The following is a 14,155-nucleotide window of genomic DNA, read 5'->3' on the forward strand; positions in this document are numbered from 1 at the left end:
CACCCAGACCTCCCTGTGAGTGGTCAATGACTGAAACTGGAGGGGGGGGGGAGGCGGGGGGGGGCGGCGGGGGGGGGGGGGGAATGCCTGCTGCTTCCTGCTGCTTCCTCTGATCTAGACTCAGCTGCCTTCTTCCCAGAAGGAGCTTTCTTCATTCCCAGACTCTTCACATCTGGGTGAGAGCTTGTCTGCAATGCCCCACTGAAAATGAGGTGTCAAGTTGTGCTAAGTCATGTTTCTATTGCTGGGTCTAAGGTCATATTTGTGTTTCAATGGTAGCCGGGTCATATGATTGGCACAGATTGGGATATATTTTAAATATTTGTAGGTCGCTCCTAAAATACATGTGAAACCGTGGACGAGCCCCTCTCGGCACCTTTTCTGGTTCCCTCTGTGTATCACAGGTTTAAACTTACATACATTCGCTTAGATTTCATCAATTATCTTGTGTATAAGTCTTTCCTAACCATCATATAGATACCTTGAATACAAAGATGCTCCCATATGCTTTTTCCCATGATAAATGGTGGTTTGGGACATAGCAAATTCTCAAAAAAAAAAAAAAGAAAAGAAAATCAAATTTGCTTAATTCCATGAATTTTACCTTACTTGTATGCAAACATATTTAAGACCTAAATATTCAATACATAAAAATAATGTGGCTAAAGTAAACTAAGTTTTGCTCAATAAGAAAATGATCAAATAAATTGTGACACAGCTGTATGATTGTATACTCATTCAATAAAACTGCACCACAAACTATGCTCAATAACTTTAAAAGTTTAGGATATATTGCCATGTTTTAAAAACAATATACAAAAAAAATTAGGCATATATGTATTATTATTTACCCAACCAAGATTGTTAATAATGGTTTCCAGATATAGTTGATGTATTTGTCCAAATTCTTGGGGGACTAAGCAAAAGAAGAATTAAACAACATGGGAGTAGGCTATTTCGTGTGACTTCATAGGAACAAGAAAGCGTTGAGCTTCAGGAAAAACTGGAAAAATCAATCGAGATGCTGTCAGGAGTCTCTCCTCTGCCTCCCTTTTCCTCTCTGTTTAATCTCTCAATAGCTTGTCAATTCTCTCCCCATACACTGACCTTTCTCCACAGGTTGGCAAGCATGAATTACTGAGCATCCCATTGTCCAGCTCCTGTTGAAGAGAGGGACTAGTAATCTAAGAACTAAAATTTTAAATTTTCTTTTAAAATCAAATTAGCTTGACAAGAAAACTGTCCATCTGCTAAAGCCAGAAACCAGATATCAGTGATGCACAAAAAAAGATGGCCCCCAGGTCCATCTCCGTGTATTAATGCTCTAATGCAACTTCCTGTCCATGGGGTTGCACAGATTTTATATTGCAACAAGAACATTTCTAAGTATCCCACCATATCTACTAGGAGTATGCATTAGTTTCAGAAAGAAAAAGAAGAAGAAACCCACATTTTTAAAAAACACATTTTAAAAAGCTACTGTTTATGTTGTATGTAAACTATATACAACTAATTTATAACAAAATCAATACATATACAGGTGCATACGACTCATTAATCCAACATCAAAAACAGCAATATGAAGCTTTGCATGCTGACATTGGGCTTCAGGGAAAAAAAAATTCAAGATTTTTTGGCAGTTGTTAATTATCCAATTTTTAGCCTATTTATTGACTCAGTAATGCATGCCAATTGGTGTCATTTCTTTCTTAGAGCAAGGGAGTGGTTGTTGGAGACATTCTGCTTTCTTGCTCGGCTTCTTCTGTGCTCAGTGTCAGCCATTCATAAGATGGGTGGTCATAGTCTGACAAGAATCATGGGGCAGGTGTGTGGCGTCATCTTTGATTCTCATGTGGTAGAAGCTTGACTCAATTTCAAGCTGTACTGAGACACTAATTCAGGTCATGGAGCTTCAAGACAGTACCTTAGGGAAAAAGACTCTGCCCTAGAACTAAAAAAAAAAAAAAAAAAAAAAAAATAGACACATCTTAGCAACATCTAAAACCAATTCTTGGCAAAATCAATGGCCCAACATTATTTTGGAAATTACAACATAAGACAAAGACTTGACAACGTAACATTCACAATATGACTCAATAATGATAAAAAGTGTAAATGGGAGCAGAACCTGCAGATGACCCAGATATTGCAATTAGCAGAAGAGGACTGCAAAACAAATATTATTAAATGTTAAAAATTTAGTGAAAAGGATGAACAGATGGTGACTGAATGAGGAATTAAATCAACAGAAACTCGCAGACGGCTGCCTTCTCCCAGGGTGCTCAGATGGTCGTCCCTCTCTGCAGGCATGTGTCTGGTGGCTCTGTGTGCACATTTCCTCTTTAACAACACCAGTCACATTGAATTAGGGCCCACCCTAATGGCTTCATTACCTTTTCAAGGCCTTCTCTCCAAATATGGTCACATTCTGAGACTGAGGTTCAGAGAGTCAAAGCACAAATTCTAGGAGACAGGATGTACCCTGGAACACTTCAGAAGAAATTAACAACAATAACAAAAAGAAGTAAGCCTTCTCTAAAATATTACTGAGAGAACTTTTTAAAAAATAAATAGGAAGCTCTATCATATTCAAGGATGGAAACGTTCAATCTTAAAGATTTCAGTTCTCCAAAGACTGAGTGCTAGTGATATCACAATCCCAGGGAAATTTGAAAATTCCAGTAAAATTTGAAACTTTGATTTATAAATTTATATGGAAAGCAAATACAGTTAAAACAAGCCAGGTGTGGTGGCTCATACCTGTAATCCCGTCTGCTCGGGAGGCTGAGGCAGGAGGATCTCAAATTCAAAGCCAGCCTCAGCAAAAGCGAGGTGCTAAGCAATGAAGTGAGACCCTGTCTCTAAATAAAATACAAAATAGGGCTGGGGATGTGGCTCAGGGGTCAAGTGCCCCTGAGTTCAATCCTCAGTACCCAAATAAATAAATAAATGTGTGAGTGTGTGTGTGTGTGTGTGTGTGTGTGAGTGTGTGTGTGTGTGTGTGTGTGTGTGTGGTGTTCAAAACAATCTTGAAAAGCAAAATTGTTGGACATGGACTACTTTATTTATGATTAATTTACGTTAATCAGTTCAATGTGATATTAGCACTACGACAGATCAGTAGATTAATAATAATAGACCCTAGAATTAAATACACACACATATATACGTGATACATTAACACATATTCTGATCATTTAAAGACATGGCTAGGAAAGTTAAAAGACAAACCACAGAAATATGACAGTAAATGCCATGTGGATTTTGAACTAAATTAATTCAAACTCAATACCTCTAAGGCAGAGACCTCAAGAAGGGAAAGAACTCTGGAAAGAGACATCTGCATTTCTTTTTAAGTCCTTGAAGTGTATCTTTATCTGTATCTGTACAGTTACATGTGTGTGCCAGTCAGTTTTCCCTCACTATAACAAATGCCTGAGATAGTCAACTTAATAAGAGAAAAGGTTTATTTTGACTCAGAATTTCAGTGATTCCAGTCTAGAGTTGATTGACTCCATTGTTTTTAGGCTTCAGGTAGGGGGCAGCTCAACATGGTAGATATATAATGTAGTAAAACTTCTTACCAGGTGGCCAAGAAGTGTGTGTGTGTGTGTGTGTGTGTGGAGAGAGAGAGAGAGAGAGAGAGAGAGAGAGAGAGAGAGAGAGAGAGAGAGAAGAGGGAGGAAGATGAAGAACCTGAATCCTACAGGACCCTTCAAGGGCACACTCACAATAACCCACAATCTCCCTCTAAGCCCCAGCTCTTAAATCTTCCATCACCTCCCAGTGCCAAGTTGGGAACCAAGCCTTTTAACACTTTTAAAGTCTTTTAACCAAAATTTTTAACTTTGGGGAACATTCTAGGTCCAAACTATATTAATATGTGTGTATGTAAATATTGTTTGATAAGTTAACTATCAATATCAAGATAAAGTCTTAATATAATTTAATATACAAAATAGGAAAATATACATAATCTCAATAGGTACCAGTATCTTCTGCTCCAAAAACAGTCTTAGTAAATTAAAGAAGAAAATGCATTAACTCGTTGAAGATCAATGATGAAATAATTGATATTATTTCATCAATATCAATAATGAAATAATATCAATTATTTCTTCATTGATATTGTGCTTACTGATAAAATGTCACAAAGTAGTACTGTTAAGGCAAGGAATTGTGTCATTATCATCATTACTGTAATCATTCAACATTGTATAAATATACAATGGAAAGAAGAAGACACATAATTCTCATTATTTTAGTTGATATGATCATATGTAGAATTAAAATTCTTAAATAATAAATTGCACAGTTTTAAGTTCTCTCTGGAATAAGATTACAGATGATTCTTTATTTTTTGTTTATCTGTAGTTCAAATATTTATCATGAAAATTATTATTTTATAATTTTAAATATTTTAGAATTATAAATATTAAATACTTACCTGAAGTGCAGGCATAAAAAACATCTATGTGTACACATTTATAACTTCAAGTTTTCATGTTTCACTTAAGCATATATTCTAAAGATCAAATGTTAAGAGTTAAAGAAGTCTAAAAAGAACAAAGAAAAACATGTTACCATTAAAAAGAATTAGTTAAAAATAAGAGTTAAAGAAGCATTTATAGAAAAAATGTACATTGTATTACATTTATGTCACACATATAAAATTGAATTTCTCACCATAGGTTGAAAGTTTATTCTAATCTTAGAAAATCTCCTATTTTTGCAAAACACTAACATGATTTCTTCATGGTAAAAACAAAAATATTAGTGTTTGGACTGCTGTCACAAAATACCATAGACTAAGTAGTTTATTAAAAAGAAGAAGAAGAAGAATGAGGAGGAGGAGGAGGAGACAGAAATTTAATTCTTATTGTTCTGGGGACTAGAAAGTCCAGGATCAAGGTGTTAACAAATTTGGTGTCTGATAAGAGACCATTTCCTATTTATAAATGATACCTTTATACCATGGATGGGAAGCGGTCTCTCTGTGTTTCCTTTTATAAGGACACGAATATCATAAGAGCAAAAGCCTCATGACCTAATCACCTCCCTGTGATACCATCACACTGTGATTAGATTTCAATGCATGCATTTGGTGGTGGTGCATAAATGTTCAGACCACAGCAATGACGCTCTCTTACATTTCTAAAGATACAGTCCATTTAAAAGAAATGCAATTTTAAAAGATTATGAGGGAAAATGCACTGGTGTAGTTGAGATTTTTTAAATGTCTCCCAAATGTCTATGTGTTAAAGGCTTGGTCCCTAGGATGGTGTTTTTGCAAAACAGCAGAACATTTAAGAAGTAGAATCTAATGAGAGGTATTTAGGTCATTTGGGATGTGCCCTTGAAGAGGATAGTGGGACCCTCTTCAACCTCTTCCTTCCCAATCATTTTCCACTTTCATCATAATGGACTACCTCACCCAAAGCAATGAGAACAAAAGTATGGACTGGAACCTTTTAAACTATTAGCCAAAAACAACCTTTTCTCTCAGGTATTTGTTATAGTAATGGAAAACTGACTAACACATTCACCAAGTATAGCTTAAATTCAATAAATTTTGTCTCTGTAATTTAATAATAATTTATATCATTCTACATTCCTTCAAAATTCATCCCCTTCTGAATTAATGTGAGCAAAGGAGATATTTTTTGATTCCTGACTCCTCTTATTTCCCTTTTGGCCTAAGAAAGTGGTATAACTATCTTTCATTCCCTTCCGACAAAGTAGTCTGATAAATTAATGATGTGTCTTTAGTGACATCAAACTTAAAGCAGCTGGCAGTATTGAGGTTTAGATAATTTAGATTCAGTGTGGTGAGGCTAATGAATGATGTCTCTCTGGTATTCAATGACATCTTTTATTCATGACACTTGATCTGTAAGGGCAGTTCACAATCTGAATATTTTTCTCTTTTGAAAGTAAATCAGCATATTATTTAATTATGAAAATTCTATAATAGGATATTTGTCATTATAGTTACAAATTGCATTTAAAAAAATAATATTTGGGGCTGGGGATGTGGCTCAAGCGGTAGCGCGCTCGCCTGGCATGCGTGCGGCCCGGGTTCGATCCTCAGCACCAGATACAAACAAAGATGTTGGTTCCGCTGAAAACTAAAAAAATAAATATTAAAATTCTCTCTTTAAAAAAATAATAATAATATTTAAAGAAAAATGAACTAACTATGCTATAGTTCTCTAAAACCTTAAGATCAGGTTTCAAGCATGGATAGGTATCTCTCCAAATCAATGTTGTTTTGTTTTTTAAGCACATTTAAAAGTCTTCCATAAGAAAGCCTTTAGTGGACATTTTTGGTCTATAAACTTATTACAAATTCTACCCCAAATTTGAATGATTGCTATTTTGATATTAAGTGCTAGTCAACTTCTAAGACTGGACTACCCCCTTATCCTTTAATGCCTCTTTCTAAAACAAGTGCAGATTTACAAGTGCGTTGAAGGTATTTTTTTATAAGTCCTTTGCTCAATAAGTTTATTTCATATTTCTATTTTTGAAAATCTCTTGACAGTGAGTGAGACTGACTCTAAAAAATAAATGCACACACAGTTCTTTTACAGCATAATCAAACCCTATCTATGCACTCTGTAAATCTGGGGTTCTTTAATATCACAGATGGGTCTATAAGGCCTCATGAACATCCTAAAAATTTGGGGTTGAAAGCATATTTTTTAACAAAAATAGTCCTTAACTTTCATCCAATTCAAAAATTATCAATGACACAAAAAATTTTAAAGATAATAATATTTTGGCCAAAAGAGTGACGACCTTTATCTTATACTGACAGTTTTCTGACTCCCTAGAATAACAATTTTGACCAGTTCTATAGATTGCTATATAATTCTATTGCTAATACAGGGACAAATTCATCATGCATTTAGAATTTTGCTAGTGTATGATAGTGTTTCAGATACAACAACAGTTCCTTTATGACTCTCTTTACAACTTTAAAACTATATATCTGTGCTTTATCCATATTTGCATGATGCTTCTATCATCTCTAGCATGTTCATATCATCATGAAAGACAATCAAATTTCAACCCCTGCCTAGATGTTTCCTGTACATAGAACTCTCTGGATTTTGAGTTCATCCAATAAATTGTTGATAGTTTGAATTATTAGGAAGGTATCTTTTCCATAGAATCCACGAATTCAACTTTTATTCTAAAAGTGAAAGGAAACCATTAAAAGGTTTTAATCAGGAAAAAATGACCAAATTTATATATGAAAATATACTCTTAAGCAGAGAATGAAATGAAGCCTTAAAAAACAATCAGTGAAAATAAAAAAGAATCAGTGAAGAGGCTATTAGAGATAAACAAGGAAAATATCCATGGTTATATGGATAAGGTTGGCAATAGAGAAAGAAGTTTTTTAGAAGGTAGAAACTACCATATTTGGTAGTTGGATATAATTAGAGGAGAAAAGACTGAAAAAAAGATGACCTTCAGGTTTCAGAGTGAATAGTGGGACGATAACTGAGAAAGACAAGCAGATTTGGAGAATCGTGATGAATTTGTGGCAGCTATAGGACATATATGAAACTCTACCAACAAAACCGTACATAAAATATGTATTTCAGAATAAAAATATAATTTAGGCCTTAAAAGTGGTTGAGATTACAACTCAACCAGACAACTCAATTTGAAAATAGGCAAAGATATAAATAGACATTTCTCCAAAAATGAAACACAAATGGTTAATAAGCTCATGAAAAAATGTTGACCATCACTAACCATCAGGAAAATGAAAATCAAAATTACAAAGAAATACTATTCCACCATTTTATACTAAGATAATTATAATCAAAATACAGATGATAACAGGTATGGGAAGAATGTAGAAAAACTGGGACACTTGTAAACTGTTGGTAAAAATGAAATATTTCAGCCTCGGGTCCTAACAGTTTGGAAATTCACCAAGAAGTTAAACATAGAGTTAGCATACTACCAGGCAATGAAAGGGTAAAGTTTCTAAGCTGGAAGGCTTGAATTAAAATGTAAAAGATTAGGTATTATTGAGTTCCTCTGTTACACCCAGATTCCTGAGATAGTTAAGACAACGCCCTACTGGCCATTTAGCCTAGGGCCCTGTGCAGTTTGTCACAGGGCCCGAACCAATCAGTTTGAATGTGTACCCTGCTTAGGAATGACCAATCACCCCCGCCCGAGCTGTTCCCGCCAATGAATTTGCCAATCACGTCTCAGAGTTGTTCAATTTCCCCGCGCCTCATGATGATTTGTTCTGATGTATGCAAAGCCCACCACCCTCTCCAAAAAGTGTACTTAAGCTCTGCTTGACCTTTGCTCTGGGCTCTGGGCTGCTCTCCCTTCCTGAGTGAGCACGGAGCCCCAGCACCCTGGAATGGATCCCCAATAAATATCCCCTTTTGCCAATTGCATGGAGTAAGTCTCTTGTGTGGTCTCTCCCTCCGACGATTCGCCAGACCTTTACAGCAACTGCACTTCTGAACATATACTCAAGAAAATGCAAAAATATGTCCCCACAAAAGCCTTAGGAGTATTCTTCATAATTGCCAAACTGTATAAACAACCTAACATCAGTGATCTGATGAAAGGATGAATAAAATGTGGTAGATGAGTACAACAAATATTAATATTCTTCAGCAAAAGGAAGGAATGGAGTACTGGTCCATGATACAACATGGATTAACCTGGAAAATTGCCAAGGTCTCGGCTTGGCACCAGAATCACGAGCCACCACACAGCTTTGTAGTTTCAAACAGCAATTCTTTATTCCTGCTCTCACACCGCCTCCACACAGGTCCAGGGGCAAACGCGTTCTGCCGTCTGCAGGCACAATTCACTTACTCCACGAGGCTATCTCCAAATCCCATTTTAATCTCACGAGAACTCAACGGGAACAAGCAGCAGGAACACCCTAATCCCAGCAATAATCTTCAACCTCTAACTTCCCTAAAACCCATTATCTTAAACTGGCAACGCCTTAAACTCAAGGAGCCGGTTACTTCCTCAAACCTGATCAGCTCTAAACCCGGATCCGCCTTGGTCCTTGAGCAAGGTCACCTTATTAAAGCATGCATGCAATGTCCCATCGAATGTCCTCTAAGCAGCATGGGGTACGCTTGGCAAGGAAATTTCAATGCGTCATTCCTACTTGGTAATGGCCCTCAGCAGAAAATACTTTGCTATGTAAAAGAAGACAATAGAGAGGACTGCATATTATATGGTTCCATTTATATGGAATGTCCACAGGGCAAACACATGGAAACAGAAAGTTGATTAATAACTGGCTATGGTGGAGGAGGATAGGAAGTGGTGAATGGCTACTAGCTTACTCTGGGAATGATGAAAAAGGTTCTGAAGTTGATTGTGTCAGTGGATGCACAACTCTGGAAAAAACTACATTGAACTGTACACTGTAGGTGAATGGATTGTATGACAGGCAAATTACAAATCCCTTTAAAAGAATAAACAAGATTATTTATGAAAAGTCTACAAAGTAAAAGAAAAGGAAAGCTTAGGGTAGATAACTGAAGAGAAAGGATGTTTAAGAAATAGGCAGAGGAGGGGAGGCCACAATGCCTACTGAGCAAAGAGTATTAAGAAGCCAAGGGGAAATGCAGCTGTCAGTAGTTCACTGAAGGCAGCTCCTGGGAACACCAATTGTTACATAGTCATGAATGGTGGGAGCGCTTATACCAAAGAAATGGGCAAATAATACAAATTTGGCTTCCATTTTTTTAACAAGCCAGTTTACCAGCACACCCTTGGCTGTAACTTAAGTGGTTCTGAAGTGCCGAGCATTATGGAATCACCTTACATTCATTCCTTCATTGAATCCTTACTTTATGACATAGGTTCTGATTCTATCCCCACTTTCTATAAGGAAATCAAGCTCCAGAGACGTTAAGTGACTTACCGAAGGTCATATAGGTAAAAATGACAGAGCCAGGAGTTGAGGCAGACAGACTGACACACAGGAGAGTGCACAAGGACAGGAACAACAGTGCTTCCTAAGAAGAGAGGTACTCAAAGGGCCAGAGGCTGTTGAAAGGTCAAATAACAAAATGAAAACTCAAGTGTCCACTGGATTTAGGAAAAAAAGAAAAGAGTCATCAGTCACCTTAGCCAGAACATTATCAGTAGCATTAAAAAAATGTATTTTCTTTTTAAAATTATTTTTTATTTATATATGACAGCAGAATAAATTATTTTTTATTTATATATTGTACTCTATATGTGTATAATACTTATTACACATATAGAGTACAATTTTTCATATCTCTGGTTGTATACATAGTATATTCACATCAATTCATGTCTTCATACCTGTACTTTGGATAATAATGATCATCATATTATTAATAACCCCTTGTGCCCTCCCCTCCCCTCCCACCCCTCTGCCCTATGTAGGGTTCGTCTATTCCTCCCATGCTCCTGCTCCCTATCCCACTATGAATCAGCCTCCTTATATCAGAGAAAACATTCAGCATTTGTGTTTTTGGGATTGGCTGACTTCACTTAGCATTATCTTCTCTAACTTCATCCATTTACCTGCAAATGCCATGATTTATTATCTTTTATTGCTGAGTAATATTTTCATTGTGTATATATGCCACATTTTTTTTATCCATTCATCTATTGAAAGGCATCTAGGTTGGTTCCACAGTTCCGCATACAAACAACAGTAAGTGTTGGCGAGGATGTGGGGAAAAAGGTACACTCATATTGCTGGTGGGAATGCAAATTGGTACAGTCAATATGGAAAGCAGTATGGAGATTTCTTGGAAAATTAGGAATGGAATCACCATTTGGCCCAGCTATCCCTCTACTTGGTCTATACCCAAAGGCCTTAAAAACAGCATACTACAAAAAAATGTATTTTCTATTAAATGAGAGAGGTTGAAGAATTAAAAAATTTGTGTTTCCTCCCTAGTTGCTTCCTTCAGAAACCCCAGGAAAATCTCCTCGTTGAGTGCAGGTAGTTAAGAAAGGCTACAGGAGCAAGAAGCCCACAGTAACACTAGGGAACAGTTAAAATTTAAAGAAACCACCAATTTTGAGGGAGAAAACACTAAAGGAAATAAAATTAAAAAGTAGTATATAACTACTTTTTATAGTAGTTTATAACTACTTTTTTATAGTAGTTCTCCTAAACAATGTACTTATGATAAGAAACCAGCATGTATCCAAGACACAGCTAAACGATTTAAACACCTATTTGAGATGATTATCATATATTTAAAGTGGAACTATTTATCATGCTTTGGAAAACAGATTGGATTCATTATCTTTAGGGAAAATTTTATCTTAGTTAATAGATGTGATTTGTTTATTCATTTTTAAATGAAAAAAAATGTATGGATCAAATAATGTCAAAATATGTTTCAAATATTTAATTCCTTGCATCAGTCTTATTCCCAAATTAAACTAAAATTCCCATGTGACAATACTAGCAATTACCAATAAAAGAAGAACTTACTGCCTGTGGACATTATAAAATTAATTATATACATAAATATGCACATATGTGTCTACACATAGATATATGTATATATGGACAAAGATACTGAAGCAGAGAAATAGAGCCACAAGGGCAAAATTTTAGATATTATTTATGTGGCATTCACAAATCTTTTAGCAGCTTTGAATTTTTCTTTTCTTTTTTGGGGGGGAGGGGACATCTAGTAATATCACTATTGGTAATAAAACCAAGGAAAAAATGAATCAAAATACCAACATAAAATTTTGGGGAAAACAAACAGTTAAAATTTAAAGAAACCAACATATGCTTGATATTTTCTTTTGATCCACCAATGTGGCACACGTGCACACACACACACACAAACACACCAACTCCACTGGCCTGCTCTGCCCAGCGGGAAGCTGACCTGTTCCAGTTGTATCAACCATCCCTTCTACTCTGAAGTCAATGGGAGGCACAGCAGGGGGACCTTCAGGAGCAAGCAGAAGAAAAAGGTTAGAATATCTCTTGCCTGAATCTCTTCCTTTTAGGTCTCCAAACCTTGCCTGGGTTCCTGTGACCCTCTAACCCAAGCCCTTAACTCCACAAGCGGCTCAATCCATAGAGCTGCTCTCTTCAGTATCATTTCCTTCACATACCCCATCAATAGGTGCAGGGTATGATGCCAATCCTGGCTTGTTCTCTAAACCCTGCCCACATCATTATGATTCATACCTCCATAAAACTCTTCTGGTAGGCTGAGGCTGTGGCTCAATGGTAGAGTGTTTGCTTATCACATGTGAGGCACTGGGTTCGATCCTCAGCACCACATACAAATTAATAAATAAATAAAATAAAATTATTGTTGAAAAATCTTCTGCTGAGGATAGGAACTCTCATTCATTACTGGCAATGTGTATCATGGTATATCTGGTTTAATTTTGCATCAAAATAAGTGTATTCTTACTGTATATATGATCCAGGAATCATAATCTTAGATATTTATTTACTCAATTGATCTGAAAACATTGTCTACAGAAAAACCTGCAAATGAATGTTTATAGCAGCTTTATTTCTGTTTACCAGAAACTAGAAGCCATCAAGATACCCTTCAATAAATGAATGGATAAACACAATATGGTACATTATACAAGGGAATATTACTCAACAATAAAAAGAAATGAGCTATCAAATCTCCCCCAAAATGAAGTAATCTCATTTGCATACTGCTAAGTAGAGAAGACAGTCCAGAAAGTCTACAGACAATACGATTCCAATGATATAATTATGTATTCTTCTTTAAAAAAGAAGATAAAATTACAGATAGAGTAAAAATGACCCATGGTTTTAAGGGATTTGGCGTGAAGGAGGACGGCATAGATGAATCACAGAGGACTTTTAGACAGTGAAACTATTTGGCATGGTGCCGTAATAGTAATTACGTTGTATAATACATTTTCCAACACTTCATAGAACTTGATAGCACAAAGAGTGAATGTAGTATGCACATCTTAAGACATTTGTTTAGGAGATCAGTGGATCCTAGGATGGAATGCAGACTGTGACAAGAGATTGTATCTGATTGAAAATACATGAAATAACCTCAGTGAATGGGATGGGAGGGAGGGTGCTGGCTTAAGTAACTTTGTGAGTGGAGTGTTACGGTTTAGATGTGAGTTGCCCCCCAAAAGCTCACGGGTCAGGCAATGCACGAAAGTTCAGAGGTGAAATGGCTGGGTTATGAAAGCTTTCGACTAACAGAGATTAGCTGGGTGGTAACTGTAGGCAGGCAGGGTGTGGCTAGAGGAAATAGGTCACTGGGGGCATGTCTTTGGGGTATATATTTTGTCCCTGGTAATTGGAGTTCTCTCTGCTTCCTGATTGTCATATTCTGGGCTGACTTCCTCCCTCACTCCTTCCACCATGATGTTCTGCCTTACCTCAGGCCCAGGGCAATGGAGTCAGCCTATGGAATCATGAGCCCCAAATGAACTTTTCCTTCTTTAAAATTGTTAGGTCTTTTGGTGAAAAAGCTGACTAAAAAAGAGTGGAGTCTATGAAACTAAAGACAGAAAGAACTACTCATAAGCACTGCATTCTATTTGATGAGATTTCCTACATGGATATAGGTTAATAATTCTGATCATTAGAACAAATTTTAAAAATTGCAGAACCTAAAAAAATAATAATTCTGACACTGCTCTATAGATCTGGAACTAACAGTAAAGTAAACAGATAGTAGATGCTGGAAACCATGTTCCTCATGGTTGGAGTGGGAATTCATAAACAAGGGGAAGAGTCTAAAATAAATCATGGGGTAAGAGATTAGAGTTGAAGACATTAGTACAAAGTCATGTTCAACTTAATAAAAATACAATTTTACATAAAGAAATATGCATAGATAGGTGCCTATGCATAAGCTGGCATGCCCGATGTTTCTTTGCTTTGTTAGTTGACTCAAAAAGAAACATCCCAGTAATAAGGAGCTTCTATGTACAGAGCCAAGCTCTTAGGTGCTAATACTATTCTCCAAAGAAAGGAATCAGGGTTCCTTGGGGAAATGACTGACTATACAGCTGGGACAGGCAATCTGCAAGATGAACCTAGAGTATTTTGTGGTGTCCAAAATGAAGGAAGAGCTAAAAAAAAAAACCAAAACAACAGCAACCAAAA

The 14,155-nt window shown here is 36.3% G+C and overlaps 1 long non-coding RNA gene across 1 annotated transcript; it reads right to left on the reverse strand.

Annotated features, from left to right (window-relative positions):
* Positions 1–553: 553 nt before the first annotated feature.
* LOC144366934 (uncharacterized) lies at positions 554–10,196 on the reverse strand. Its single transcript, XR_013426144.1, has 2 exons — positions 2,394–10,196; positions 554–1,951 (listed from the first exon to the last, which is right to left on the reverse strand). It is a non-coding gene; the product is annotated as an uncharacterized LOC144366934 (long non-coding RNA).
* Positions 10,197–14,155: the final 3,959 nt, after the last annotated feature.

Source organism: Ictidomys tridecemlineatus, chromosome 9 (assembly GCF_052094955.1).
Source record: "Ictidomys tridecemlineatus isolate mIctTri1 chromosome 9, mIctTri1.hap1, whole genome shotgun sequence".
Lineage (NCBI taxonomy): Eukaryota > Metazoa > Chordata > Mammalia > Rodentia > Sciuridae > Ictidomys > Ictidomys tridecemlineatus.